This window comes from Phalangium opilio, unplaced genomic scaffold, assembly GCF_054372755.1.
Source record: "Phalangium opilio isolate 3A_F unplaced genomic scaffold, DU_Popi_V2 ptg000209l_1, whole genome shotgun sequence".
Lineage (NCBI taxonomy): Eukaryota > Metazoa > Arthropoda > Arachnida > Opiliones > Phalangiidae > Phalangium > Phalangium opilio.
This window is the reverse complement of record NW_028324217.1, coordinates 12,325,133-12,349,264: the sequence shown is the minus strand read 5'-3', so window position 1 is coordinate 12,349,264 and position 24,132 is coordinate 12,325,133. Positions and strand designations below refer to the sequence as shown.

Genomic DNA, 24,132 nt, shown 5'->3' with positions numbered 1-24,132 from the left:
ATCCACCAACCTTTCGGGTAACAGCCGAACGCGCTAACCATTGCGCCACGGAAGCCCAAAAATTAAATGGTCGTCAGGTATTGTGGAAAAACTCTGACATTTTACGTCACATCTGAGACCTTACAACACCGCTCCCGGATGGGCTCGATCCACCAACCTTTCGGTTAACAGTCGAACGCGCTAACCATTGCGCCACGGAAGCCCAAAAATTAAATGTTCGTCAGGAATTGTGTAAAAACTCTGACATTTTACGTTACATCTGAGACCTAACAACACCGCTCCCGGATAGGTTCGAACCATAAACCTATTGGTTAACAGCCGGACGCGCTAACCATTGAGCCACGGAAGCTCAGAAATTAAATGGTTGTCAGGTATTGTGGAGAAGTTATGACTTTTCACGCTACATCTCAGACCCCATTACACCTCTCCCGGGTGGGCTCGAACCACCAACCTTTCGGTTAACAGGTGAACGCGCTAACCAATGCGCCACGGAAGCCCAAAAATTAAATGTTCGTCTGGTATTGTGGAAAACCTCTGTCATATTACGTTACATCTGAGACCTCACAACACCTCTCCCGGGTGGGCTCGAACCACCAACCTTTCGGTAAACAGGTGAACGCGCTAACCAATGCGCCACGGAAGCCCAAAAATTAAATGTTCGTCTGGTATTGTGGAAAAACTTTGGCTTTTCACGTTACATCTGAGACCCCACAACACCTCTCCCGGGTGGGCTCGAACCACCAACCTTTCGGTTAACAGCTGAACACGCTAACTATTGCGCCACGGAAGCTCAAAAATTAAATAATCGTCAGGTATTGTGGAAAAACTCTGATCTTTTACGTCACATTTGAGACCTTACAACACCGCTCCCGGATGGGCTCGATCCACCAACCTTTCGGTTAACAGCCGAACACGCTAACCACTGCGCCACGGAAGCCCAAATATTAAATAATCGTCAGGTATTCTGGAAAAACTTTGACTTTTTACGTTACATCTGAGACCCCACAACATCTCTCCCGGGAGGGCTCGAACCACCAACCTTTCGGTTAACAGCTGAATGCGCTAACCATTGCGCTACGGAAGCCCAAAAATTAAACGTTCGTCAGGTATTGTGGAAAAACTCTGTCATATTACGTTACATCTGAGACCTCACAACACCGCTCCCGGATAGACTCGAACACCAACCTTTCGATTAACAGCCGAACGCGCTAACCATTGCGCCACGGAAGCCCAAAAACTAAATGTTCGTCAGGTATTGTGGAAAAACTCTTACCTTTTACGTCACATCTGAGACCTTACAACACCGCTCCCGGATGGGCTCGATTCACCAACCTTTCGGGTAACAGCCGAACGCGCTAACCATTGCGCCACGGAAGCCCAAAAATTAAATGGTCGTCAGGTATTGTGGAAAAACTCTGACCTTTTACGTCACATCTGAGACCTTACAACACCGCTCCCGGATGGGCTCGATCCACCATCCTTTCGGTTAACAGTCGAACGCGCTAACCATTGCGCCACGGAAGCCCAAAATTTAAATGTTCGTCAGGAATTGTGTAAAAACTCTGACATTTTACGTTACATCTGAGACCTCACAACACCGCTCCCGGATAGGCTCGAACCATAAACCTATTGGTTAACAGCCGAACGCGCTAACCATTGAGCCACGGAAGCTCAGAAATTAAATGGTTGTCAGGTATTGTGGAGAAGTTATGACTTTTCACGCTACATCTGAGACCCCATTACACCTCTCCCGGGTGGGCTCGAACCACCAACCTTTCGGTTAACAGGTGAACGCGCTAACCAATGCGCCACGGAAGCCCAAAAATTAAATGTTCGTCTGGTATGGTGGAAAACCTCTGTCATATTACGTTACATCTGAGACCTCACAACACCTCTCCCGGGTGGGCTCGAACCACCAACCTTTCGGTAAACAGGTGAACGCGCTAACCATTGCGCCACGGAAGCCCAAAAATTAAATGTTCGTCTGGTATTGTGGAAAAACTTTGGCTTTTCACGTTACATCTGAGACCCCACAACACCTCTCCCGGGTGGGCTCGAACCACCAACCTTTCGGTTAACAGCTGAACACGCTAACTATTGCGCCACGGAAGCTCAAAAATTAAATAATCGTCAGGTATTGTGGAAAAACTCTGACCTGTTACGTCACATCTGAGACCTTACAACACCGCTCCCGGATGGGCTCGAACCACCAACCTTTCGGTTAACAGCCGAACACGCTAATCATTGCGCCACGGAAGCCCAAAAATTAAATGGTCGTCAGGTATTGTGGAATAACTCTGATCTTTTACGTCACATTTGAGACCTTACAACACCGCTCCCGGATGGGCTCGATCCTCCAACCTTTCGGTTAACAGCCGAACACGCTAACCACTGCGCCACGGAAGCCCAAAAATTAAATAATCGTCAGGTATTCTGGAAAAACTTTGACTTTTTACGTTACATCTGAGCCCCCACAACATCTCTCCCGGGTGGGCTCGAACCACCAACCTTTCGGTTAACAGCTGAACGCGCTAACCATTGCGCTACGGAAGCCCAAAAATTAAACGTTCGTCAGGTATTGTGGAAAAACTCTGTCATATTACGTTACATCTGAGACCTCACAACACCGCTCCCGGATAGACTCGAACACCAACCTTTCGATTAACAGCCGAACGCGCTAACCATTGCGCCACGGAAGCCCAAAAATTAAATGTTCGTCAGGTATTGTGGAAAAACTCTTACCTTTTACAGACCTTACAACACCGCTCCCGTATGGGCTCGATCCACCAACCTTTCGGGTAACAGCCGAACGCGCTAACCATTGCGCCAGGGAAGCCCAAAAATTAAATGGTCGTCAGGTATTGTGGAAAAACTCTGACCTTTTACGTCACATCTGGATCCTTTCAACACCGCTCCCGGATGGGTTCGATCCACCAACCTTTCGGTTAACAGTCGAACGCGCTAACCATTGCGCCACGGAAGCCCAAAATTTAAATGTTCGTCAGGAATTGTGTAAAAACTCTGACATTTTACGTTACATCTGAGAACTCACAACCCCGCTCCCGGATAGGCTCGAACAACCAATCTATTGGTTAACAGCCGAACGCGCTAACCATTGACCCACGGAAGCTCCGAAATTAAATGGTTGTCAGGTATTGTGGAAAAGTTATGACTTTTCCCGCTACATCTGAGACCCCACAACACCTCTCCTGGGTGGGCCCGAACCACCAACCTTTCGGTTAACAGCCGAACGCGCAAACCATTGCGCTACGGAAGCCCAAAAATTAAATGTTCGTCAGGAATTGTGTAAAAACTCTGAAATTTTACGTTACATCTGAGACCTCACAACCCCGCTCCCGGATAGGCTCGAACCATAAACCTATTGGTTAACAGCCGAACGCGCTAACCATTGAGCCACGGAAGCTCAGAAATTAAATGGTTGTCAGGTATTGTGGAGAAGTTATGACTTTTCACGCTACATCTGAGACCCCATTACACCTCTCCCGGGTGGGCTCGAACCACCAACCTTTCGGTTAACAGGTGAACGCGCTAACCAATGCGCCACGGAAGCCCAAAAATTAAATGTTCGTCTGGTATTGTGGAAAACCTCTGTCATATTACGTTACATCTGAGACCTCACAACACCTCTCCCGGGTGGGCTCGAACCACCAACCTTTCGGTAAACAGGTGAACGCGCTAACCATTGCGCCACGGAAGCCCAAAAATTAAATGTTCGTCTGGTATTGTGGAAAAACTTTGGCTTTTCACGTTACATCTGAGACCCCACAACACCTCTCCCGGGTGGGCTCGAACCACCAACCTTTCGGTTAACAGCTGAACACGCTAACTATTGCGCCACGGAAGCTCAAAAATTAAATAATCGTCAGGTATTGTGGAAAAACTCTGACCTGTTACGTCACATCTGAGACCTTACAACACCGCTCCCGGATGGGCTCGAACCACCAACCTTTCGGTTAACAGCCGAACACGCTAATCATTGCGCCACGGAAGCCCAAAAATTAAATGGTCGTCAGGTATTGTGGAATAACTCTGATCTTTTACGTCACATTTGAGACCTCACAACACCGCTCCCGGATAGGCTCGAACCAACAACCTATTGGTTATAAGCCGAACGCGCTAACTATTGAGCCACGGAAGCTCAGAAATTAAATGGTTGTCAGGTATTGTGGAAAAGTTATGACTTTTCACGCTACATCTGAGACCCCACAACACCTCTCCTGGGTGGGCCCGAACCACCAACCTTTCGGTTAACAGCCGAACGCGCAAACCATTGCGCCACGGAAGCCCAAATATTAAATGGTCGTCAGGTATTGTGGAATAACTCCGACTTTTTACGTCACATCTGAGACCTCACAACACTGCTCCCGGGTGGGCTCGAACCACCAACCTTTTGAATAACAGCTGAGCGCGCTAACCATTGCGCCACGGAAGCCCAAAAATTAAATGTTCTTCAGGTATTCTGGAAAAACTTTGACTTTTTACGTTACATCTGAGACCCCACAACATCTCTCCCGGGTGGGCTCGAACCACCAACCTTTCGGTTAACAGCTGAACGCGCTAACCATTGCGCTACGGAAGCCCAAAAATTGAATGTTAGTCAGGTATTGTGGAAAAACTCTGACATTTTACGTTACATCTGAGACCCCACAACATCTCTCCCGGGTGGGCTCGAACCACCAACCTTTCGGTTAACAGCTGAACACGCTAACCATTGCGTCACGGAATCTCAGAAATTAAATGTTCGTCAGGTATTCTGGAAAAACTTTGACTTTTCACGCTACATCTGAGACTTCACAACACCTCTCCTGGGTGGGCTCGAACCACCAACCTTTCGGTTACCAGCTGAACGCGCTAACCATCGCGCCACGGAAGCCCAAAAATTAAATGTTTGTCAGGTATTCTGGAAAAACTTTGACTTTTTACGTTACATCTGAGACCCCACAACATCTCTCCCGGGTGGGCTCGAACCACCAACCTTTCGGTTAACAGGTGAACGCGCTAACAATTGCGCCACGGAAGCCCAAAAATTAAATGTTCGTCAGGTAATGTGGAAAAACTCTGACTGTTTACGTCACATCTGAGACCTCACAAAACCGCTCCAAGATGTGCGCGAACCACCAACCTTTCGGTTAACAGCCGAACGCGCTAACAATTGAGCCACGGAAGCTCAGAAATTAAATGGTTGTCAGGTATTGTGGAAAAGTTATGACTTTTTACGCTACATCTGAGACCCCACAACACCTCTTCTGGGTGGGCTCGAACCACCAACCTTTCGGTTAACAGCTTAACGCGCTAACCATTGCGCCACGGAAGCCCAAAAATTAAATGTTCTTCAGGTATTCTGGAAAAACTTTGACTTTTTACGTTACATCTGAGACCCCACAACATCTCTCCCGGGTGGGCTCGAACCACCAACCTTTCGGTTAACAGCTGAACGCGCTAACCATTGCGCTACGGAAGCCCAAAAATTGGATGTTAGTCAGGTATTGTGGAAAAACTCTGACATTTTACGTTACATCTGAGACCCCACAACACCGCTCCCGGATAGGCTCGAACCACCAACCTATTGGTTAAAAGCCGAACGCGCTAACTATTGAGCCACGGAAGCTCCGAAATTAAATGGTTGTCAGGTATTGTGGAAAAGTTATGACTTTTCACGCTACATCTGAGACCCCACAACACCTCTTCTGGGGGGGCTCGAACCACCAACCTTTCTGTTAACAGCTGAACGCGCTAACCATTGCGCTACGGAAGCCCAAAAATTAAATGGTCGTCAGGTATTGTGGAAAAACTCTGACTTTTTACGTCACGTCTGAGACCTCACAACACTGCTCCCGGGTGGGCTCGAACCACCAACCTTATGAATAACAGCTGAGCGCGCTAACCATTGCGCCAAGGAAGCTCAGAAATTAAAAGGATGTCAGGTATTGTGGAAAAGTTATGACTTTTCACGCTACATCTGAGACCACACAACACCTCTCCCTGGTGGGCTCGAACCACCAACCTTTCGGTTAACAGCCGAACGCGCTAACCATTGAGCCACGGAAGCTCGGAACTTAAATGGTTGTCAGGTATTGTGGAAAAGTTATGACTTTTCACGCTACATCTGAGACCCCACAACACCTCTTCCGGGTAGGCTCGAACCACCAACCTTTCGGTTAACAGCTGAACGCGCTAACCATTGCGTCACGGAAGCCCAAAAATTAAATGTTCGTCAGGAATTGTGGAAAAACTTTGGCTTTTTACGTTACATCTGAGACCTCACAACACTGCTCCCGGGTGGGCTCGAACCACCAACCTTTTGAATAACAGCTGAGCGCGCTAACCATTGCGCCACGGATGCTCAGAAATTAAATGCTTGTCAGGTATTGTGAAAAAGTTATGACTTTTCACGCTACATCTGAGACCACACAACACCTCTCCCTGGTGGGCTCGAACCACCAGCCTTTCGGTAAACAGCCGAACTCGCTAACCATTGAGCCACGGAAGCTCGGATCTTAAATGTTCGTCAGGAATTGTGGAAAAACTTTGGCTTTTTACGTTACATCTGAGACCCCACAACACCTCTCCCGGGTGGGCTCGAACCACCAACCTTTCGGTTAACAGCCGAACACGCTAACCACTTCGCCACGGAAGCCCAAAAATTAAATGGTCGTCAGGTATTGTGGAAAAACTCTGATTTTTTACGTCACATCTGAGACCTCACAACACTGCTCCCGGGTGGGCTCGAACCACCAACCTTTTGAATAACAGCTGAGCGCGCTAACCATTGCTCGAAGGAAGCACAGAAATTAAATGGTTGTCAGGTATTGTGGAAAAGTTATGACTTTTCACGCTACATCTGAGACCACACAACACCTCTCCCGGGTGGGCTCGAACCACCAACCTTTCATTTAACAGCCGAACGCGCTAACCATTGAGCCACGGAAGCTCGGAAATTAAATGGTTGTCAGGTATTGTGGAAAAGTTATGACTTTTCACGCTACATCTGAGACCCCACAACACCTCTCCCGGGTTGGCTCGAACCACCAATCTTTCGGTTAACAGCCGAACGCGCTAACCATTGAGCCACGGAAGCTCGGAACTTAAATGGTTGTCAGGTATTGTGGAAAAGTTATGACTTTTCACGCTACATCTGAGACCCCACAACACCTCTTCCGGGTGGGCTCGAACCACCAACCTTTCGGTTAACAGCTGAACGCGCTAACCATTGCGTCACGGAAGCCCAAAAATTAAATGTTCGTCAGGAATTGTGGAAAAACTTTGGCTTTTTACGTTACATCTGAGACCCCACAACACCTCTCCCGGGTGGGCTCGAACCACCAACCTTTCGGTTAAAAGCCGAACGCGCTAACCACTGCGCCACGGAAGCCCAACAATTAAATGGTCGTCAGGTATTGTGGAAAAACTCTGACTTTTTACGTCACGTCTGAGACCTCACAACACTGCTCCCGGGTGGGCTCGAACCACCAACCTTATGAATAACAGCTGAGCGCGCTAACCATTGCGCCAAGGAAGCTCAGAAATTAAAAGGATGTCAGGTATTGTGGAAAAGTTATGACTTTTCACGCTACATCTGAGACCACACAACACCTCTCCCTGGTGGGCTCGAACCACCAACCTTTCGGTTAACAGCCGAACGCGCTAACCATTGAGCCACGGAAGCTCGGAACTTAAATGGTTGTCAGGTATTGTGGAAAAGTTATGAATTTTCACGCCACATCTGAGACCCCACAACACCTCTTCCGGGTAGGCTCGAACCATCAACCTTTCGGTTAACAGCTGAACGCGCTAACCATTGCGTCACGGAAGCCCAAAAATTAAATGTTCGTCAGGAATTGTGGAAAAACCTTGGCTTTTTACGTTACATCTGAGACCTCACAACACTGCTCCCGGGTGCGCTCGAACCACCAACCTTTTGAATAACAGCTGAGCGCGCTAACCATTGCGCCACGGAAGCTCAGAAATTAAATGGTTGTCAGTTATTCTGGAAAAGTTATGACTTTTCACGCTACATCTGAGACCACACAACACCTCTCCCGGGTGGGCTCGAACCACCAACCTTTCGGTTATCAGCCGAACGCGCTAACTATTGAGCCACGGAAGCTCAAAAATTAAATGGTTGTCAGGTATTGTGGAAAAGTTATGACTTTTCACGCTACATCTGAGACCCCACAACACCTCTTCTGGGTGGGCTCGAACCACCAACCTTTCGGTTAACAGCTGAACGCGCTAACCATTGCGCTACGGAAGCCCAAAAATTAAACGTTCGTCAGGTATTGTGGAAAAACTCTGACTTTTCATGCTACATCTGAGACTACACAACACCTCTCCAGGGTGGGCTCGAACCACCAACCTTTCGGTTAACAGCTGAACGCGCTAACCATTGCGTCACGGAAGCCCAAAAATTAAACGTTCGTCAGGTATTGTGGAAAAACTCTGACTTTTCACGCTACATCTGAGACTACACAACACCTCTCCAGGGTGGGCTCGAACCACCAACCTTTCGGTTAACAGCTGAACGCGCTAACCATCGCGTCACGGAAGCCCAAAAATTAAATGTTCGTCAGGAATTGTGGAAAAACTTTGGCTTTTTACGTTACATCTGAGACCCCACAACACCTCTCCCGGGTGGGCTCGAACCACCAACCTTTCGGTTATCAGCCGAACGCGCTAACTATTGAGCCACGGAAGCTCAAAAATTAAATGGTTGTCAGGTATTGTGGAAACGTTATGACTTTTCACGCTACATCTGAGACCCCACAACACCTCTTCTGGGTGGGCTCGAACCACCAACCTTTCGGTTAACAGCTGAACGCGCTAACCATTGCGCTACGGAAGCCCAAAAATTAAACGTTCGTCAGGTATTGTGGAAAAACTCTGACTTTTCATGCTACATCTGAGACTACACAACACCTCTCCAGGGTGGGCTCGAACCACCAACCTTTCGGTTAACAGCTGAACGCGCTAACCATTGCGTCACGGAAGCCCAAAAATTAAACGTTCGTCAGGTATTGTGGAAAAACTCTGACTTTTCACGCTACATCTGAGACTACACAACACCTCTCCAGGGTGGGCTCGAACCACCAACCTTTCGGTTAACAGCCGAACGCGCTAACCATTGCGCAACGGAAGCCCAAAAATTGAATGGTCGTCAGGTATTGTGGAAAATCTCCGAATTTTTACGTCACATCTGGGACCACACAACACTGCTCCCGGGTGGGCTCGAACCACCAAACTTTCGGTTAACAGCTGAACGCGCTAACCATTGCGCAACGGAAGCCGAAAAATTAAATGGTCGTCAGGTATTGTGGAAAAACTTTGACTTATCACGCTACATCTGAGACCACACAACACCTCTCCCGGGTGGGCTCGAACCACCAACCTTTCGGTTATCAGCCGAACGCGCTAACTATTGAGCCACGGAAGCTCAAAAATTAAATGGTTGTCAGGTATTGTGGAAAAGTTATGACTTTTCACGCTACATCTGAGACCCCACAACACCTCTTCTGGGTGGGCTCGAACCACCAACCTTTCGGTTAACAGCTGAACGCGCTAACCATTGCGCTACGGAAGCCCAAAAATTAAACGTTCGTCAGGTATTGTGGAAAAACTCTGACTTTTCACGCTACATCTGAGACTACACAACACCTCTCCAGGGTGGGCTCGAACCACCAACCTTTCGGTTAACAGCTGAACGCGCTAACCATCGCGTCACGGAAGCCCAAAAATTAAATGTTCGTCAGGAATTGTGGAAAAACTTTGGCTTTTTACGTTACATCTGAGACCCCACAACACCTCTCCCGGGTGGGCTCGAACCACCAACCTTTCGGTTATCAGCCGAACGCGCTAACTAATGAGCCACGGAAGCTCAAAAATTAAATGGTTGTCAGGTATTGTGGAAACGTTATGACTTTTCACGCTACATCTGAGACCCCACAACACCTCTTCTGGGTGGGCTCGAACCACCAACCTTTCGGTTAACAGCTGAACGCGCTAACCATTGCGCTACGGAAGCCCAAAAATTAAACGTTCGTCAGGTATTGTGGAAAAACTCTGACTTTTCATGCTACATCTGAGACTACACAACACCTCTCCAGGGTGGGCTCGAACCACCAACCTTTCGGTTAACAGCCGAACGCGCTAACCATTGCGCAACGGAAGCCCAAAAATTGAATGGTCGTCAGGTATTGTGGAAAATCTCCGAATTTTTACGTCACATCTGGGACCACACAACACTGCTCCCGGGTGGGCTCGAACCACCAAACTTTCGGTTAACAGCTGAACGCGCTAACCATTGCGCAACGGAAGCCGAAAAATTAAATGGTCGTCAGGTATTGTGGAAAAACTTTGACTTATCACGCTACATCTGAGACCACACAACACCTCTCCCGGGTGGGCTCGAACCACCAACCTTTCGGTTATCAGCCGAACGCGCTAACTATTGAGCCACGGAAGCTCAAAAATTAAATGGTTGTCAGGTATTGTGGAAAAGTTATGACTTTTCACGCTACATCTGAGACCCCACAACACCTCTTCTGGGTGGGCTCGAACCACCAACCTTTCGGTTAACAGCTGAACGCGCTAACCATTGCGCTACGGAAGCCCAAAAATTAAACGTTCGTCAGGTATTGTGGAAAAACTCTGACTTTTCATGCTACATCTGAGACTACACAACACCTCTCCAGGGTGGGCTCGAACCACCAACCTTTTGGTTAACAGCTGAACGCGCTAACCATTGCGTCACGGAAGCCCAAAAATTAAACGTTCGTCAGGTATTGTGGAAAAACTCTGACTTTTCACGCTACATCTGAGACTACACAACACCTCTCCAGGGTGGGCTCGAACCACCAACCTTTCGGTTAACAGCCGAACGCGCTAACCATTGCGCAACGGAAGCCCAAAAATTGAATGGTCGTCAGGTATTGTGGAAAATCTCCGACTTTTTACGTCACATCTGGGACCACACATCACTGCTCCCGGGTGGGCTCGAACCACCAAACTTTCGGTTAACAGCTGAACGCGCTAACCATTGCGCAACGGAAGCCGAAAAATTAAATGGTCGTCAGGTATTGTGGAAAAACTTTGACTTATCACGCTACATCTGAGACCCCACAACACCTCTTCTGGGTGGTCTCGAACCACCAACCTTTCAATTAACAGCCGAACGCGCTAACCATTGAGCCACGGAAGCTCGGAACTTAAATGGTTGTAAGGTATTGTGGAAAAGTTATGACTTTTCACGCTACATCTGAGACCCCACAACACCTCTTCCGGGTAGGCTCGAACCACCAACCTTTCGGTTAACAGCTGAACGCGCTAACCATTGCGTCACGGAAGCCCAAAAATTAAATGTTCGTCAGGAATTGTGGAAAAACTTTGGCTTTTTACGTTACATCTGAGACCTCACAACACTGCTCCCGGGTGGGCTCGAACCACCAACCTTTTGAAAAACAGCTGAGCGCGCTAACCATTGCGCCACGGAAGCTCAGAAATTAAATGGTTGTCAGTTATTCTGGAAAAGTTATGACTTTTCACGCTACATCTGAGACCACACAACACCTCTCCCGGGTGGGCTCGAACCACCAACCTTTCGTTTATCAGCCGAACGCGCTAACCATTGAGCCACGGAAGCTCGGAACTTAAATGGTTGTAAGGTATTGTGGAAAAGTTATGACTTTTCACGCTACATCTGAGACCCCACAACACCTCTTCCGGGTGGGCTCGAACCACCAACCTTTAGGTTAACAGCTGAACGCGCTAACTATTGCGCCACGGAAGCCCAAAAATTAAATGTTCGTCAGGTATTCTGGAAAAACTTTGACTTTTTTCGTTACATCTGAGACCCCACAACATCTCTCCCGGGTGGGCTCGAACCACCAACCTTTCGGTAAACAGCTGAACGCGCTAACCATTGCGCTACGGAAGCCCAAAGATTGAATGTTAGTCAGGTATTGTGGAAAAACTCTGACATTTTACGTTACATCTGAGACCTCACAACACCGCTCCCGGATAGGCTCGAACCACCAACCTATTGGTTAACAGCCGAACGCGCTAACTATTGAGCCACGGAAGCTCAGAAATTAAATGGTTGTCAGGTATTGTGGAAAAGTTATGACTTTTCACGCTACATCTGAGACCCCACAACACCTCTTCTGGGTGGGCTCGAACCACCAACCTTTCGGTTAACAGCTGAACGCGCTAACCATTGCGCTACGGAAGCCCAAAAATTAAACGTTCGTCAGGTATTGTGGAAAAACTCTGACTTTTCATGCTACATCTGAGACTACACAACACCTCTCCAGGGTGGGCTCGAACCACCAACCTTTCGGTTAACAGCTGAACGCGCTAACCATCGCGTCACGGAAGCCCAAAAATTAAATGTTCGTCAGGAATTGTGGAAAAACTTTGGCTTTTTACGTTACATCTGAGACCCCACAACACCTCTTCCGGGTGGGCTCGAACCACCAACCTTTCGGTTAACAGCTGAACGCGCTTACCATTGCGCCACGGAAGCCCAAAAATTAAATGGTCGTCAGGTATTGTGGAAAAACTCCGACTTTTTACGTCACATCTGAGACCTCACAACACTGCTCCCGGGTGGGCTCGAACCACCAACCTTTTGAATAACAGCTGAGCGCGCTAACCATTGCGCCACGGAAGCTCAGAAATTAAATGGTTGTCAGGTATTGTGGAAAAGTTATGACTTTTCACGCTACATCTGAGACCACACAACACCTCTCCCGGGTGGGCTTGAACCACCAACCTTTCGGTTATCAGCCGAACGCGCTAACCATTGAGCCACGGAAGCTCGGAACTTAAATGGTTGTCAGGTATTGTGGAAAAGTTATGACTTTTCACGCTACATCTGAGACCCCACAACACCTCTTCCGGGTGGGCTCGAACCACCAACCTTTCGGTAAACAGCTGAACGCGCTAACCATTGCGCTACGGAAGCCCAAAAATTAAATGGTCGTCAGGTATTGTGGAAAAACTCCGACTTTTTACGTCACATCTGAGACCTCACAACACTGCTCCCGGGTGGGCTCGAACCACCAACCTTTTGAATAACAGCTGAGCGCGCTAACTATTGAGCCACGGAAGCTCAGAAATTAAATGGTTGTCAGGTATTGTGGAAAAGTTATGACTTTTCACGCTACATCTGAGACCCCACAACACCTCTTCTGGGTGGGCTCGAACCACCAACCTTTCGGTTATCAGCCGAACGCGCTAACCATTGAGCCACGGAAGCTCGGAACTTAAATGGTTGTCAGGTATTGTGGAAAAATTATGACTTTTCACGCTACATCTGAGACCCCACAACACCTCTCCCGGGTGGGCTCGAACCACCAACCTTTCAATTAACAGCCGAACGCGCTAACCATTGAGCCACGGAAGCTAGGAACTTAAATGGTTGTAAGGTATTGTGGAAAAGTTATGACTTTTTTCGTTACATCTGAGACCCCACAACATCTCTCCCGGGTGGGCTCGAACCACCAACCTTTCGGTAAACAGCTGAACGCGCTAACCATTGCGCTACGGAAGCCCAAAAATTGAATGTTAGTCAGGTATTGTGGAAAAACTCTGACATTTTACGTTACATCTGAGACCTCACAACACCGCTCCCGGATAGGCTCGAACCACCAACCTATTGGTTAACAGCCGAACGCGCTAACTATTGAGCCACGGAAGCTCAGAAATTAAATGGTTGTCAGGTATTGTGGAAAAGTTATGACTTTTCACGCTACATCTGAGACCCCACAACACCTCTTCTGGGTGGGCTCGAACCACCAACCTTTCGGTTAACAGCTGAACGCGCTAACCATTGCGCTACGGAAGCCCAAAAATTAAACGTTCGTCAGGTATTGTGGAAAAACTCTGACTTTTCATGCTACATCTGAGACTACACAACACCTCTCCAGGGTGGGCTCGAACCACCAACCTTTCGGTTAACAGCTGAACGCGCTAACCATTGCGTCACGGAAGCCCAAAAATTAAATGTTCGTCAGGAATTGTGGAAAAACTTTGGCTTTTTACGTTACATCTGAGACCCCACAACACCTCTCCCGGGTCGGCTCGAACCACCAACCTTTCGGTTAACAGCCGAACGCGCTAACCATTGAGCCACGGAAGCTCGGAACTTAAATGGTTGTAAGGTATTGTGGAAAAGTTATGACTTTTCACGCTACATCTGAGACCCCACAACACCTCTTCCGGGTGGGCTCGAACCACCAACCTTTCGGTTATCAGCCGAACGCGCTAACCATTGAGCCACGGAAGCTCGGAACTTAAATGGTTGTAAGGTATTGTGGAAAAGTTATGACTTTTCACGCTACATCTGAGACCCCACAACACCTCTTCCGGGTGGGCTCGAACCACCAACCTTTCGGTTAACAGCTGAACGCGCTAACTATTGCGCCACGGAAGCCCAAAAATTAAATGTTCGTCAGGTATTCTGGAAAAACTTTGACTTTTTACGTTACATCTGAGACCCCACAACACCTCTCCAGGGTGGGCTCGAACCACCAACCTTTCGGTTAACAGCTGAACGCGCTAACCATCGCGTCACGGAAGCCCAAAAATTAAATGTTCGTCAGGAATTGTGGAAAAACTTTGGCTTTTTACGTTACATCTGAGACCCCACAACACCTCTCCCGGGTCGGCTCGAACCACCAACCTTTCGGTTAACAGCCGAACGCGCTAACCATTGCGCAACGGAAGCCCAAAAATTAAATGGTCGGCAGGTATTGTGGAAAATCTCCGACTTTTTACGTCACATCTGGGACCACACAACACTGCTCCCGGGTGGGCTCGAACCACCAACCTTTTGAATAACAGCTGAGCGCGCTAACCATTGCGCCACGGAAGCTCAGAAATTAAATGGTTGTCAGGTATTGTGGAAAAGTTATGACTTTTCACGCTGCATCTGAGACCCTACAAGACCTCTCCCGGGTGGGCTCGAACCACCAACCTTTCAATTAACAGCCGAACGTGCTAACCATTGAGCCACGGAAGCTCGGAGCTTAAATGGTTGTAAGGTATTGTGGAAAAGTTATGACTTTTCACGCTACATCTGAGACCCCACAACACCTCTTCCGGGTGGGCTCGAACCACCAACCTTTTTAATAACAGCTGAGCGCGCTAACCATTGCGCCACGGAAGCTCAGAAATTAAATGGTTGTCAGGTATTGTGGAAAAGTTATGACTTTTCACGCTACATCTGAGACCCCACAACACCTCTTCCGGGTGGGCTCGAACCACCAACCTTTCGGTTAACAGCTGAACGCGCTAACCATTGCGTCACGGAAGCCCAAAAATTAAATGTTCGTCAGGAATTGTGGAAAAACTTTGGGTTTTTACGTTACATCTGAGACCCCACAACACCTCTCCCGGGTGGGCTCGAACCACCAACCTTTCGGTTAACAGCTGAACGCGCTAACTATTGCGCCACGGAAGCCCAAAAATTAAATGTTCGTCAGGTATTCTGGAAAAACTTTGACTTTTTACGTTACATCTGAGACCCCACAACACCTCTCCAGGGTGGGCTCGAACCACCAACCTTTCGGTTAACAGCTGAACGCGCTAACCATCGCGTCACGGAAGCCCAAAAATTAAATGTTCGTCAGGAATTGTGGAAAAACTTTGGCTTTTTACGTTACATCTGAGACCCCACAACACCTCTCCCGGGTCGGCTCGAACCACCAACCTTTCGGTTAACAGCCGAACGCGCTAACCATTGCGCAACGGAAGCCCAAAAATTGAATGGTCGGCAGGTATTGTGGAAAATCTCCGACTTTTTACGTCACATCTGGGACCACACAACACTGCTCCCGGGTGGGCTCGAACCACCAACCTTTTGAATAACAGCTGAGCGCGCTAACCATTGCGCCACGGAAGCTCAGAAATTAAATGGTTGTCAGGTATTGTGGAAAAGTTATGACTTTTCACGCTGCATCTGAGACCCTACAAGACCTCTCCCGGGTGGGCTCGAACCACCAACCTTTCAATTAACAGCCGAACGCGCTAACCATTGAGCCACGGAAGCTCGGAGCTTAAATGGTTGTAAGGTATTGTGGAAAAGTTATGACTTTTCACGCTACATCTGAGACCCCACAACACCTCTTCCGGGTGGGCTCGAACCACCAACCTTTTGAATAACAGCTGAGCGCGCTAACCATTGCGCCACGGAAGCTCAGAAATTAAATGGTTGTCAGGTATTGTGGAAAAGTTATGACTTTTCACGCTACATCTGAGACCCCACAACACCTCTTCCGGGTGGGCTCGAACCACCAACCTTTCGGTTAACAGCTGAACGCGCTAACCATTGCGTCACGGAAGCCCAAAAATTAAATGTTCGTCAGGAATTGTGGAAAAACTTTGGGTTTTTACGTTACATCTGAGACCCCACAACACCTCTCCCGGGTGGGCTCGAACCACCAACCTTTCGGTTAACAGCCGAACGCGCTAACCACTGCGCCACGGAAGCCCAAAAATTAAATGGTCGTCAGGTATTGTGGAAAAACTCTGACTTTTTACGTCACATCTGAGACCTCACAACACTGCTCCCGGGTGGGCTCGAACCACCAACCTTTTGAATAACAGCTGAGCGCGCTAACCATTGCGCCACGGAAGCTCAGAAATTAAATGGTTGTCAGGTATTGTGGAAAAGTTATGACTTTTCACGCTACATCTGAGACCACACAACACCTCTCCCGGGTGGGCTCGAACCACCAACCTTTCGGTTATCAGCCGAACGCGCTAACCATTGAGCCCCGGAAGCTCGGAACTTAAATGGTTGTCAGGTATTGTGGAAAAGTTATGACTTTTCACGCTACATCTGAGACCCCACAACACCTCTCCCGGGTGGGCTCGAACCACCAACCTTTCAATTAACAGCCGAACGCGCTAACCATTGAGCCACGGAAGCTCGGAACTTAAATGGTTGTAAGGTATTGTGGAAAAGTTATGACTTTTCACGCTACATCTGAGACCCCACAACACCTCTTCCGGGTGGGCTCGAACCACCAACCTTTCGGTTAACAGCTGAACGCGCTTACCATTGCGCCACGGAAGCCCAAAAATTAAATGGTCGTCAGGTATTGTGGAAAAACTCCGACTTTTTACGTCACATCTGAGACCTCACAACACTGCTCCCGGGTGGGCTCGAACCACCAACCTTTTGAATAACAGCTGAGCGCGCTAACCATTGCGCCACGGAAGCTCAGAAATTAAATGGTTGTCAGGTATTGTGGAAAAGTTATGACTTTTCACGCTACATCTGAGACCACACAACACCTCTCCCTGGTGGGCTCGAACCACCAACCTTTCGGGTAACAGCCGAACGCGCTAACCATTGAGCCACGGAAGCTCGGAACTTAAATGGTTGTCAGGTATTGTGGAAAAGTTATGACTTTTCACGCTACATCTGAGACCCCACAACACCTCTTCCGGGTGGGTTCGAACCACCAACCTTTCGGTTAACAGCTGAACGCGCTAACCATTGCGTCACGGAAGCCCAAAAATTAAATGTTCGTCAGGAATTGTGGAAAAACTTTGGGTTTTTACGTTACATCTGAGACCCCACAACACCTCTCCCGGGTGGGCTCGAACCACCAACCTTTCGGTTAACAGCCGAACGCGCTAACCACTGCGCCACGGAAGCCCAAAAATTAAATGGTCGTCAGGTATCGTGGAAAAACTCTGACTTTTTACGTCACGTCTGAGACCTCACAACACTGCTCCCGGGTGGGCTCGAACCACCAACCTTTCAATTAACAGCCGAACGCGCTAACCATTGAGCCACGGAAGCTCGGAAATTAAATGTTTGTCAGGTATTGTGGAAACGTTATGACTTTTCACGCTACATCTGAGACCCCACAACACCTCTCCTGGGTGGGCCCGAACCACCAACCTTTCGGTTAACAGCCGAACGCGCTAACCATTGCGCAACGGAAGCCCAAAAGTTAAATGGTCGTCAGGTATTGTGGAAAAACTCCGACTTTTTACGTCACATCTGAGACATCACAACACTGCTCCCGGGTGGGCTCGAACCACCAACCTTTTGAATAACAGCTGAGCGCGCTAACCATTGCGCCACGGAAGCTCAGAAATTAAATGGTTGTCAGGTATTGTGGAAAAGTTATGACTTTTCACGCTACATCTGAGACTACACAACACCTCTCCCGGGTGGGCTCGAACCACCAACCTTTCGGTTAACAGGCGAACGCGCTAACCATTGAGCCACGGAGGCTCGGAACTTAAATGGTTGTCAGGTATTGTGGAAAAGTTATGACTTTTCACGCTACATCTGAGACCCCACAACACCTCTCCCGGGTGGGCTCGAACCACCAACCTTTCGGTTAACAGCCGAACGCGCTAACCATTGAGCCACGGAAGCTCGGAAATTAAATGTTTGTCAGGTATTGTGGAAAAGTTATGACTTTTCACGCTACATCTGAGACCCCACAACACCTCTCCTGGGTGGGCCCGAACCACCAACCTTTCGGTTAACAGCCGAACGCGCTAACCATTGCGCAACGGAAGCCCAAAAGTTAAATGGTCGTCAGGTATTGTGGAAAAACTCCGACTTTTTACGTCACATCTGAGACATCACAACACTGCTCCCGGGTGGGCTCGAACCACCAACCTTTTGAATAACAGCTGAGCGCGCTAACCATTGCGCCACGGAAGCTCAGAAATTAAATGGTTGTCAGGTATTGTGGAAAAGTTATGACTTTTCACGCTACATCTGAGACTACACAACACCTCTCCCGGGTGGGCTCGAACCACCAACCTTTCGGTTAACAGGCGAACGCGCTAACCATTGAGCCACGGAGGCTCGGAACTTAAATGGTTGTCAGGTATTGTGGAAAAGTTATGACTTTTCACGCTACATCTGAGACCCCACAACACCTCTCCCGGGTGGGCTCGAACCACCAACCTTTCGGTTAACAGCCGAACGCGCTAACCACTGCGCCACAGAAGCCCAAAAATTAAATGGTCGTCAGGTATTGCGGAAAAACTCTGACTTTTTACGTCACACCTGAGACCTCACAACACTGCTCCCGGGTGGGCTCGAACCACCAACCTTTTGAATAACAGCTGAGCGCGCTAACCATTGCGCCAAGGAAGTTCAGAAATTAAATGGTTGTCAGGTATTGTGGAAAAGTTATGACTTTTCACGCTACATCTGAGACCCCACAACACCGCTCCTGGGTGGGCTCGAACCACCAACCTTTTGGTTAACAGCCAAACGCGCAAACCATTGCGCCACGGAAGCCCAAAAATTAAATGGTCGTCAGGTATTGTGGAATAACTCCGACTTTTTACGTCACATCTGAGACCTCACAACACTGCTCCCGGGTGGGCTCGAACCACCAACCTTTTGAATAACAGCTGAGCGCGCTAACCATTGCGCCACGGAAGCCCAAAAATTAAATGTTCTTCAGGTATTCTGGAAAAACTTTGACTTTTTACGTTACATCTGAGACCCCACAACATCTCTCCCGGGTGGGCTCGAACCACCAACCTTTCGGTTAACAGCCGAACGCGCTAACTATTGAGCCACGGAAGCTCCGAAATTAAATGGTTGTCAGGTATTGTGGAAAAGTTATGACTTTTCACGCTACATCTGAGACCCCACAACACCTCTTCTGGGCAGGCTCGAACCACCAACCTTTCGGTTAACAGCTGAACGCGCTAACCATTGCGCTACGGAAGCCCAATAAATTAAACGTTCGTCAGGTATTGTGGAAAAACTCTGATTTTTCACGCTACGTCTGAGACCACACAACACCTCTCCCGGGTGGGCTCGAACCACCAACCTTTCGGTTAACAGCCGAACGCGCTAACCATTGACCCACGGAAGCTCGGAAATTAAATGGTTGTCAGGTATTGTGGAAAAGTTATGACTTTTCACGCTACATCTGAGACCCCACAACACCTCTCCTGGGTGGGCCCGAACCACCAACCTTTCGGTTAACAGCCGAACGCGCAAACCATTGCGCTACGGAAGCCCAAAAATTAAATGGTCGTCAGGTATTGTGTAAAAACTCTGACTTTTTACGTCACGTCTGAGACCTCACAACACTGCTCCCGGGTGGGCTCGAACCACCAACCTTATGAATAACAGCTGAGCGCGCTAACCATTGCGCCAAGGAAGCTCAGAAATTAAAAGGATGTCAGGTATTGTGGAAAAGTTATGACTTTTCACGCTACATCTGAGACCACACAACACCTCTCCCTGGTGGGCTCGAACCAACCTTTCGGTTAATAGCCGAACGCGCTAACCATTGAGCCACGGAAGCTCGGAACTTAAATGGTTGTCAGGTATTGTGGAAAAGTTATGACTTTTCACGCTACATCTGAGACCCCACAACACCTCTTCCGGGTAGGCTCGAACCACCAACCTTTCGGTTAACAGCTGAACGCGCTAACCATTGCGCTACGGAAGCCCAAAAATTAAACGTTCGTCAGGTATTGTGGAAAAACTCTGACTTTTCATGCTACATCTGAGACTACACAACACCTCTCCAGGGTGGGCTCGAACCACCAACCTTTCGGTTAACAGCTGAACGCGCTAACCATTGCGTCACGGAAGCCCAAAAATTAAACGTTCGTCAGGTATTGTGGAAAAACTCTGACTTTTCACGCTACATCTGAGACTACACAACACCTCTCCAGGGTGGGCTCGAACCACCAACCTTTCGGTTAACAGCTGAACGCGCTAACCATCGCGTCACGGAAGCCCAAAAATTAAATGTTCGTCAGGAATTGTGGAAAAACTTTGGCTTTTTACGTTACATCTGAGACCCCACAACACCTCTCCCGGGTCGGCTCGAACCACCAACCTTTCGGTTAACAGCCGAACGCGCTAACCATTGCGCAACGGAAGCCCAAAAATTGAATGGTCGTCAGGTATTGTGGAAAATCTCCGACTTTTTACGTCACATCTGGGACCACACAACACTGCTCCCGGGTGGGCTCGAACCACCAACCTTTCGGTTAACAGCCGAACGCGCTAACCATTGCGCAACGGAAGCCGAAAAATTAAATGGTCGTCAGGTATTGTGGAAAAACTTTGACTTATCACGCTACATCTGAGAACCCACAACACCTCTTCTGGGTGGTCTCGAACCACCAACCTTTCAATTAACAGCCGAACGCGCTAACCATTGAGCCACGGAAGCTCGGAACTTAAATGGTTGTAAGGTATTGTGGAAAAGTTATGACTTTTCACGCTACATCTGAGACCCCACAACACCTCTTCCGGGTAGGCTCGAACCACCAACCTTTCGGTTAACAGCTGAACGCGCTAACCATTGCGTCACGGAAGCCCAAAAATTAAATGTTCGTCAGGAATTGTGGAAAAACTTTGGCTTTTTACGTTACATCTGAGACCTCACAACACTGCTCCCGGGTGGGCTCGAACCACCAACCTTTTGAATAACAGCTGAGCGCGCTAACCATTGCGCCACGGAAGCTCAGAAATTAAATGGTTGTCAGTTATTCTGGAAAAGTTATGACTTTTCACGCTACATCTGAGACCACACAACACCTCTCCCGGGTGGGCTCGAACCACCAACCTTTCGGTTATCAGCCGAACGCGCTAACCATTGGGCCACGGAAGCTCGGAACTTAAATGGTTGTAAGGTATTGTGGAAAAGTTATGACTTTTCACGCTACATCTGAGACCCCACAACACCTCTTCCGGGTGGACTCGAACCACCAACCTTTCGGTTAACAGCTGAACGCGCTAACTATTGCGCCACGGAAGCCCAAAAATTAAATGTTCGTCAGGTATTCTGGAAAAACTTTGACTTTTTTCGTTACATCTGAGACCCCACAACATCTCTCTCGGGTGGGTCAGAACCACCAACCTTTCGGTAAACAGCTGAACGCGCTAACCATTGCGTCACGGAAGCCCAAAAATTAAATGTTCGTCAGGAATTGTGGAAAAACTTTGGCTTATTACGTTACATCTGAGACCCCACAACACCTCTCCCGGGTCGGCTCGAACCACCAACCTTTCGGTTAACAGCCGAACGCGCTAACCATTGAGCCACGGAAGCTCGGAACTTAAATGGTTGTAAGGTATTGTGGAAAAGTTATGACTTTTCACGCTACATCTGAGACCCCACAACACCTCTTCCGGGTGGGCTCGAACCACCAACCTTTCGGTTATCAGCCGAACGCGCTAACTATTGAGCCACGGAAGCTCGGAACTTAAATGGTTGTAAGGTATTGTGGAAAAGTTAGGACTTTTCACGCTACATCTGAGACCCCACAACACCTCTTCCGGGTGGGCTCGAACCACCAACCTTTCGGTTAACAGCTGAACGCGCTAACTATTGCGCCACGGAAGCCCAAAAATTAAATGTTCGTCAGGTATTCTGGAAAAACTTTGACTTTTTACGTTACATCTGAGACCCCACAACACCTCTCCAGGGTGGGCTCGAACAACCAACCTTTCGGTTAACAGCTGATCGCGCTAACCATCGCGTCACGGAAGCCCAAAAATTAAATGTTCGTCAGGAATTGTGGAAAAACTTTGGCTTTTTACGTTACATCTGAGACCCCACAACACCTCTCCCGGGTCGGCTCGAACCACCAACCTTTCGGTTAACAGCCGAACGCGCTAACCATTGCGCAACGGAAGCCCGAAAATTGAATGGTCGGCAGGTATTGTGGAAAATCTCCGACTTTTTACGTCACATCTGGGACAACACAACACTGCTCCCGGGTGGGCTCGAACCACCAACCTTTTGAATAACAGCTGAGCGCGCTAACCATTGCGCCACGGAAGCTCAGAAATTAAATGGTTGTCAGGTATTGTGGAAAAGTTATGACTTTTCACGCTGCATCTGAGACCCTACAAGACCTCTCCCGGGTGGGCTCGAACCACCAACCTTTCAATTAACAGCCGAACGCGCTAACCATTGAGCCACGGAAGCTCGGAACTTAAATGGTTGTAAGGTATTGTGGAAAAGTTATGACTTTTCACGCTACATCTGAGACCCCACAACACCTCTTCCGGGTGGGCTCGAAACACCAACCTTTCGGTTAACATCTGAACGCGCTTACCATTGCGCCACGGAAGCCCAAAAATTAAATGGTCGTCAGGTATTGTGGAAAAACTCCGACTTTTTACGTCACATCTGAGACCTCACAACACTGCTCCCGGGTGGGCTCGAACCACCAACCTTTTGAATAACAGCTGAGCGCGCTAACCATTGCGCCACGGAAGCTCAGAAATTAAATGGTTGTCAGGTATTGTGGAAAAGTTATGACTTTTCACGCTACATCTGAGACCACACAACACCTCTCCCGGGTGGGCTCGAACCACCAACCTTTCGGTTATCAGCCAAACGCGCTAACCATTGAGCCACGGAAGCTCGGAACTTAAATGGATGTCAGGTATTGTGGAAAAGTTATGACTTTTCACGCTACATCTGAGACCCCACAACACCTCTCCCGGGTGGGCTCGAACCACCAACCTTTCAATTAACAGCCGAACGCGCTAACCATTGAGCCACGGAAGCTCGGAACTTAAATGGTTGTAAGGTATTGTGGAAAAGTTATGACTTTTTACGCTACATCTGAGACCCCACAACACCTCTTCCGGGTGGGCTCGAACCACCAACCTTTCGGTTATCAGCCGAACGCGCTAACCATTGAGCCACGGAAGCTCGGAACTTAAATGGTTGTAAGGTATTGTGGAAAAGTTATGACTTTTCACGCTACATCTGAGACCCCACAACACCTCTTCCGGGTGGGCTCGAACCACCAACCTTTCGGTTAACAGCTGAACGCGCTAACTATTGCGCTACGGAAGCCCGAAAATTAAATGTTCGTCAGGTATTCTGGAAAAACTTTGACTTTTTACGTTACATCTGAGACCCCACAACACCTCTCCAGGGTGGGCTCGAACAACCAACCTTTCGGTTAACAGCTGATCGCGCTAACCATCGCGTCACGGAAGCCCAAAAATTAAATGTTCGTCAGGAATTGTGGAAAAACTTTGGCTTTTTACGTTACATCTGAGACCCCACAACACCTCTCCCGGGTCGGCTCGAACCACCAACCTTTCGGTTAACAGCCGAACGCGCTAAC

At 48.5% G+C, this 24,132-nt stretch overlaps 12 non-coding genes across 12 annotated transcripts; all 12 read right to left on the bottom strand.

Annotated features, from left to right (window-relative positions):
• Window positions 1–7,320: 7,320 nt before the first annotated feature.
• Window positions 7,321–7,393, bottom strand: TRNAK-UUU (transfer RNA lysine (anticodon UUU)). Its single transcript has one exon. It is a non-coding gene; the product is annotated as a tRNA-Lys (tRNA).
• Window positions 7,394–8,055: 662 nt separating this feature from the next.
• Window positions 8,056–8,128, bottom strand: TRNAI-GAU (transfer RNA isoleucine (anticodon GAU)). The gene has a single exon. It is a non-coding gene; the product is annotated as a tRNA-Ile (tRNA).
• A 515-nt stretch (window positions 8,129–8,643) lies between these two features.
• On the bottom strand, window positions 8,644–8,716 carry TRNAI-GAU (transfer RNA isoleucine (anticodon GAU)). The gene has a single exon. It is a non-coding gene; the product is annotated as a tRNA-Ile (tRNA).
• A 662-nt stretch (window positions 8,717–9,378) lies between these two features.
• Window positions 9,379–9,451, bottom strand: TRNAI-GAU (transfer RNA isoleucine (anticodon GAU)). Its single transcript has one exon. It is a non-coding gene; the product is annotated as a tRNA-Ile (tRNA).
• A 956-nt stretch (window positions 9,452–10,407) lies between these two features.
• On the bottom strand, window positions 10,408–10,480 carry TRNAI-GAU (transfer RNA isoleucine (anticodon GAU)). The gene has a single exon. It is a non-coding gene; the product is annotated as a tRNA-Ile (tRNA).
• Window positions 10,481–12,759: 2,279 nt separating this feature from the next.
• TRNAI-GAU (transfer RNA isoleucine (anticodon GAU)) lies at window positions 12,760–12,832 on the bottom strand. Its single transcript has one exon. It is a non-coding gene; the product is annotated as a tRNA-Ile (tRNA).
• Window positions 12,833–13,200: 368 nt separating this feature from the next.
• On the bottom strand, window positions 13,201–13,270 carry TRNAI-GAU (transfer RNA isoleucine (anticodon GAU)). Its single transcript has one exon. It is a non-coding gene; the product is annotated as a tRNA-Ile (tRNA).
• Window positions 13,271–14,229: 959 nt separating this feature from the next.
• Window positions 14,230–14,302, bottom strand: TRNAI-GAU (transfer RNA isoleucine (anticodon GAU)). Its single transcript has one exon. It is a non-coding gene; the product is annotated as a tRNA-Ile (tRNA).
• Window positions 14,303–21,577: 7,275 nt separating this feature from the next.
• Window positions 21,578–21,650, bottom strand: TRNAI-GAU (transfer RNA isoleucine (anticodon GAU)). The gene has a single exon. It is a non-coding gene; the product is annotated as a tRNA-Ile (tRNA).
• Window positions 21,651–22,165: 515 nt separating this feature from the next.
• On the bottom strand, window positions 22,166–22,238 carry TRNAI-GAU (transfer RNA isoleucine (anticodon GAU)). Its single transcript has one exon. It is a non-coding gene; the product is annotated as a tRNA-Ile (tRNA).
• Window positions 22,239–23,341: 1,103 nt separating this feature from the next.
• TRNAI-GAU (transfer RNA isoleucine (anticodon GAU)) lies at window positions 23,342–23,414 on the bottom strand. The gene has a single exon. It is a non-coding gene; the product is annotated as a tRNA-Ile (tRNA).
• A 221-nt stretch (window positions 23,415–23,635) lies between these two features.
• On the bottom strand, window positions 23,636–23,708 carry TRNAI-GAU (transfer RNA isoleucine (anticodon GAU)). Its single transcript has one exon. It is a non-coding gene; the product is annotated as a tRNA-Ile (tRNA).
• Window positions 23,709–24,132: the final 424 nt, after the last annotated feature.